Below are 5,981 nucleotides of genomic sequence, written 5' to 3' on the forward strand. Positions count from 1 at the left end.
TCAGAATTCATATATGCCATAATAAGATAGCAAGAATCAAGAGGGAGAAAATCCACCTCCTTGTATCTGTTCTATTGCCCAATCAGCTTTCAGAAACCAACTCATTAATATTAACGTTTCTGCTAAAAGGAGGACTCTAGGCACTGGTGCTGCTAAGACTTACCAGAACTTTTCTTTTAAACAGCTGTACGTCTTTCTCTCTGTCTGGCTACACTGGTTGGAAATTCTCCAGTTAGTTTAATACTTTAAAGGCTCCAGCAGCATGCAAAAGAATTTCATTGTTTTCCCTTTTTTTCCTTAAAAAAAAGTTAAGAAAGGTCTTCAGGAGGTGGTGAGTTTTATTTTGTCTTGTCTGGATAGAGGTTTGATTTGTTCTGGAATGTTGCAAGGTGGTTAGAGACAGGGAGAAAGCACAAGACATGGAGGTTTATTCGGTGTAGCCTTCGCCTTCATTTTCATCTTCACCGTCAACAGAGAGAGCTGCGTACTTGCTCGCAGAACTGAACTTAGAGGCTGGATTTTCTTCGAGTTTCTTTGGCTCAGATGCAGGTCTTGAATCGATCCCTTCTGCCATCTGTCCTATCGGACTCTTTCCAATGGTCTTTACTTCCTCCATCCACTGGACCATGGTTGGAGTTCCCACTTTGGCCTTTCAGCACACTCACCTCATCTACCTTATTCTCATCTTTCCTTGAAATATTAGCTGGTCCTTCCTCAGACTGCTGGGATGTTACCTTTCCTCCATCACTTGTGGGGGATTGCTGCTCTGAAGAGTCGGAGCTCTGAGATTGGACAGGAGGGTTGGAGCTTCTTTTCACCCAGGCGTTTTCCTTTGGTGAGGATGCAGGCATCACCTTTAGGGGAAGCTGATCTTCCCCTAGAAGGCTTGGAAGCTGGAGACTGAGAACCCTCTTCCTTGTTGAATGTTTCATTTTCGAGGGATTTCTCACTCTCCCTCCTTCCTGTGTTTCTGCCAGATGGTGCTGTATTCCCAGACTGTGAAGATTCACTTCCCGCCCTTGACCGTTCCTGCATTTCCTCACTTTGCCAACTTGGGTGTCTCTCCCGGGGCTGTCTTTCTAGTTTCGGCTCCTCCAGCTGTCATTGTAGTTTCTCTTGCTCCTTTTGTAGTCGTTTCTCTACTTCTCGTTCCCTAGCAGCTGTATCCACTGGCTTTGCCCCCCAAAGATGGAGGCAACTCAGCTAGACTGCGAGGTGCTAGCTGATGAATCTTCGTTCTTGGGTGCACTCCGCGGCTTCAGATTCAGTTTGGGTCTCTCAGGGGCGGGGGGAGAACCTGTGTCTTCATGCCTAAAATCATCCCTTCTGTAATAATCTCTCGAGTTCCGTGACTGATCATCTCGTCTGTTATATCTGTCTTCATAGCGATCTCCTCCTCCTCTGTAATCATCATCCAGACGGTACCCACTACCAAATGCTCTTCTGCCACTGCCTATCCTAGAATCAAAACCTCTATCATAGTCTCTGCTGCCCCTGTCATCATATTGATCCCAGACTCTATATCGGTCCGTGTCACACCAAGGACCATCACGGTACTGGTCTGAATCATAAAGATCACAATACTTGTCTCCAAAGCTGTCATCACCCCTCCGAGGAGGGTAGTCATCAAAGCTGTGTGTGGCAGGGCAAGCCCTCCAGTCTGTGTCGACCTTGTCAGAATCCCGATTTCGATCCCGGTCACCGCCAAAGGAACTATTGTCTCGGTCTTTATCCTGTGCTTGATCAGCGAGATCCACTCGTATTCTTCTGTTGCCTGTAGACTCTTCGTTCAGGTTCAAAGCGCTCAGCAGTGAGTCCAGGTCCTCAAACTCAGCATAACCAAAATCTTTCAACCTTTCTGGATTGCTGGGTTCCCGTGGCAAAAGTACTGCACTGATCGTCTCCTTTCAGGTCATCAGTCTCATCAGCCCAGCTGACTGGTTTGGGTACAAAAGTGCTTCCTTCCCCACTGGTGCCACCATCCTCAGCAAGGAAGTCTGTCACGGTGAAGGTTTTTCCCTTCTTATTCTTCTTTTTAGCTGAAGCCGCCATGTTGGGAGAAGGAGAGACTGACAGACAGATAGACAGAGAGACAGAGAGATAAATATCTAGCCAGTGAACCCCAAGTTCACCTGGCAACCTCTGACCATCCAAATTTACCTTTCTTTGGAGAGAAGGAAGGGGGTGGGGAAGGACGTTTGTTGGCTTACTGAGATATTTAAACTGTTCACTAACTGAATCTTTCTCTTAGCATATTTAGCTAATTCCTGATTTTCTCCTTACCTCTAGGCTTGCCTTACCCTGAAAGCAAATGAAGTGTTTTTGAATAGATGGCTTTAGAAAGAATTTTTTAATTTGCTCCAATGTCAGTCACAATGAAAAGAGCCAATGATATCCTCTTGCTCTCATCACATGAAATGTGTGTGGGGGCAGAGAAAAGTGGTGAGGAGTCTAAGAATCCAGTGTCCAGTAGAAATGGAAACATATTCCAGTGGATTCATCTCAAGAGTTTCTGCTTTAAAAATAAGTGGGGGAAGACAAGGAATGTTCTCTATTTTTGTGTACATTTTTGGGCACTTGTGGCAAAGAAAATACCCTGACTTTGTGAAATTTCCTTATACCATATTTAAGTATCCAGTTTGGAGCATGAAATATAACTGATCTTCACAACAGTCAATTTAATCACATCAAAGCTTAGTAGCAACAGAGAGCTAAGAAAAACAGACTAGTAGCAATAAACACGCATTGCCAACAAGCAACATCATGTGTTCCAACTCCTATCTTAGGTAAAAAATGATTATTTTTAATTAAAAAATGATTTTTCTTTTCAAAAACAGCTTTCATTTTCTCATTTTCCTTCTTTCCTTCCCCATTAAATAAAAATGGGAAAAAAAATCCCTTGTAATAGACATGCGTAGTCAAGAGAAAGAAATTCTACTATTGACCATGGCCAAAAACATTTGTATCATTTTGCATATTGTCTGTCACATCTCTGTCAGGACGTTCTCTGATAAACATCTCATTTCCAACCTCTGCTATGCTTCTTCTCTCCAGCATGCCATCCTTGAGCTCTCCTTCCCTCACTCCATGAGAAAATTAATCCAGGAAGGACTGGACAGGGATGACTTGAAAGTTGAAGCTTCTTAGCCCCTGCAGTGTTGAGTTAGGAAGCATGTTGGAAGAAGGACCCTGCCTGGGAGAATGACTGTGGGGCCGCTATCCTGGAGAAAGATGCCTGCTGCTGTGGCAGCCTCACCAGCCTATCTATCTGCTAACAACTTCTCTCCTGGGTTCAAGAGGTGGGGAAAATGAGTCAAGAAGTGAATTTGGATGGCTGAATGCCTCTAGCTCTATTTTCAAAACAAATGAATTAATCTGCCCATAGGGCCAAATAATAATAACATAGCCAGCCCAGTCTCCCCCTGATAGGAAACGTTATTTTGCTTTATATCCATAGTAGGTTTTCACTGGAGAGAAAGAGAGAGGAGAATGGAGTGGACAGGGAATGTCTTCTGCGCCCAGGGATTGAAGAGATAGCAGCAAATATAGGCACACACACATGCACACCCACACACATGACTCTAGTGAAAAGAGCAATGCTAAGCAAGAAGACTCAGGTCCAAGCTTTGGATCTGCTCTATAATATCCATGTGAACACAAGGAAGTCATCCCATCTCTCTGGGACCCAGTTTCCTCATCTTCAAAATGGATATAATACTTGCTCTATTTACCTTTCAGGATAGTTGTGAGGAAAGTGCTGTATAAAATGTTATATAATATAGGGAGGCAGATGGTAGGGTAAAGGCAGGGACTAGCCCGAGCTCTCTCCAAAACCCTTTAAATACCTTTAAATAATAACTCTAAACAAATTTGAGAGTGGCAGAAATCACAAAAAGTGAAAAATTGTTCCAGTCCAAGACAACTTAGAAATTCAATAAGAAAGGTTTGTTGCACCAGGGTGAGAGAGGAGTGCAATACAGTGTAGGTCACACCAGTGCAGATTGGGTCCCAGCAAATCTAGAGAAGGCCTTGGGGCAACTGAATCAGTGGAGCAGTGGCGGTTTCTGGACTGCTCAGCCCATAGATGGTAAGAGAATCAGACAACAGGTCAGAAGGAAATTTATAGGGGTCCCTTTGGTGGCACCAAGGTCAGGACTCTGTTGTATTACCTATACTTGTGTCTAGGTCAAAGTCCTGAATCTTAGTCCCAGTATGAGGGAAGCACTAGCATAACAGAGCTTGTGGCTGCAGTGGAGCAGAGACCCTGGTCAGAGTTCCAGAGTTGAAAAGAGTGCTTGTGGTCACTCACAAATGAGTACATAGTACAGAAGAATAGTAAACACTCCTTTCACTAGATCATACCACCTTGGAAGAGTCAAAAACTTACAAGTCTCCAGAAGCATGTCTGAAAACAAAAACTTAAAGATTGGGACAGTTCCCACTCCACTTGAGAAACAGAGCCCCACTTTAGCAGAGAGTTAGAAGTCAAGAAATAGGCTAGAAAAAATGAACCAACAACAGAAAATTGTTCAGATTATAGAAAGTTATCATGGTGACAAGGAATATTAAAACAGACTCAGAAGAAGACAGCAAAGTAAAAAAATCCTGCATCCAAAGCTATGCACATGCACACACATATAATATCTACACACATACAATTATGTATATATATGTATCTATGTATATATACATGCATGCATATACATAGTTTCACATGCACATTCACATGTGTGTATGTATGTATATGTATGTGTATATATCTATATCTCTCTATATACATGTATATATGTGTGTGTACATATATATATGTATATGTATATCTATGGATTGGTCTCAGGCCAAGGAAGAGCTCAAAAGGGATTTTGAAAATCAAGTAAGAGAAGGAGAGGAAAAATTTGGAAAAGAAATGAGAATGATACCAGAAAGTCAAGAAAAAGAATCAAAAGCTAAAGATGAAGGACATAAAGGAGGCACAAAAAGTACCGAAGGAAATAACACCTTAACAAAATAAAACAGGTCAAATGGTAAAAGAGGGACAAAAATCCAATGAAAAGAAGAATGTCTTGAAAAGCAGAATCGGGCAAATAAAAAAAAAATATACAAACATTTGCTGAAGAGAATTCTTTAAAAAGTAGAATTGAACTAAGGAAGTACAAAACCTCACTGAAGGAAATAATTCCCTAAAAGGTAGAATTGGGAAAGTGGAAACTAATGACTTTATATCAAGAAAAAGTGAAACAAAAAAGGGAGGAAGGATTCTTCTGAATATTCCCTTGCTGCCAACTACTTGTGGCTTCGATGCAAACCTCCTTGGAGCACCATCTGCAGCATTCCTTGGAGTATAGTAAAAACAAAAAATAAAAATGAAATCTCCCCAAAAACCCAAACCAAACCCCTCCCCAAAAGTAAATAGACAAAAGTATAAACGAAGCCACTAGTTCAAAATTAGGCGAATGGCATAAGTGACCTAATGATTTTCCAGTGTCAGAAGCACCTGTCCCTCTTAGGCAGCAAAGTCACTGAAAATAGTGAATTTGGAGTGAAAGGACCCAGGGTTCAAATTCTGCCTCTGCCACTTATCATCTATAAGAAATACCTCAACTGTAAAATAAAGATGTTGGAATAAATGACCTTGAAGTTCTCCTTCATCTCTAAATTTATGATCCAATGAGAATGTGAAAAGAATACCGAGCTGGATCACTGGAAGGATTCATTGCTTTTGCCCTCTTAATTTTGAAGAACTGTGTACTCTTTATTTTTCACTTCAGTTTATCAAACATTTATTATGTACTTGCCCTGTGCTCTGCCATTGTACCGAGTGACGAGGATGCAAAGGCAAAGGAGAAAATCCTTGCCCTCACATAATTTACATTCTACAGCACTACCTTATTTTTTTCTATCCAGATTACCCCAAAGTGGAAAGTAAGAGAACTATTTTAATAAGTTGCTAGTAATAATAAGTTGGCTGTTTTCTTTATTCT

General features: G+C 41.5%; 1 pseudogene; it reads right to left on the reverse strand.

Moving 5' to 3' along the window:
• Positions 1 to 427: 427 nt before the first annotated feature.
• On the reverse strand, positions 428 to 2,052 carry LOC140522806 (eukaryotic translation initiation factor 4B pseudogene; annotated as a pseudogene).
• Between the last annotated feature and the right edge of the window lie 3,929 nt (positions 2,053 to 5,981).

The sequence above is a fragment of the Notamacropus eugenii genome, chromosome 2 (genome assembly GCF_028372415.1).
Source record: "Notamacropus eugenii isolate mMacEug1 chromosome 2, mMacEug1.pri_v2, whole genome shotgun sequence".
Classification (NCBI taxonomy): domain Eukaryota; kingdom Metazoa; phylum Chordata; class Mammalia; order Diprotodontia; family Macropodidae; genus Notamacropus; species Notamacropus eugenii.